We start from the raw sequence: 729 nt of genomic DNA on the forward strand, positions 1-729 counted from the left end.
CCCCCAGGGTCCTGCTCGGTTTCATGCCCCACACACAGCCAAGGTGGGGGGCAGGTGGTAGAGCCACTGTCTAGTGTATCTTGGAAGCTGAAACTCACACATGGAGTGTCTATACTGCATTTGGATCACTTAGGTTAACTGGAAAAAGTAATCAGGCCAGCAGTGTAGTGGGCTTTCCCAGTGGGGATGATGCCCCTCTAACCACAGACATTCTGTTGGCATGAAGGTGAATGAGTCTTGAGCCTTAACCATCATCAGACCTTCAGTTGCACGAGTGCCCCTTCTACGCTGCCTCTAAGTGCTCTGAGAGAACTTTAAAGGGAGAGAAGGCAAATTTTCTTTGATTATAAACCTGGGGAATATAAGCAGCGAGTGCTGCCTCCTTAGCTGAGTTCAATATTCATTTGTTCAGGGAATATTTACGGAGAGGTATCCATGTGTGGACACCATGTCAGGGAGAGAGTCAATTCATTGTGAGAGAAACAGAAAGAGCCCCAGTGTTTGTGGCTTTCAGCCCAGTGAACAAATATTCACACAAATCAATGTTTTCTTTGTTGGTCTGTTACTCCTTTCCACCTCAGGTTGGGATCCAGGATGGGGACTATAGGCCCATTTCATCTCTACATCCCAGCACCCAGCCCGGAGTCTGGAGGAGTGCGTGCTGAGAAGTTTGCTGAATGGCCCATTCTCATGTTAATGTCAGCTGTTGTGAGGGAGGCTCTTGGGTCC

This window comes from Delphinapterus leucas, chromosome 1 (assembly GCF_059928025.1).
Source record: "Delphinapterus leucas isolate spDelLeu-1000000601 "Yukka" chromosome 1, BTC_Dleu_Yukka2, whole genome shotgun sequence".
Taxonomy (NCBI): Eukaryota; Metazoa; Chordata; class Mammalia; order Artiodactyla; family Monodontidae; genus Delphinapterus; species Delphinapterus leucas.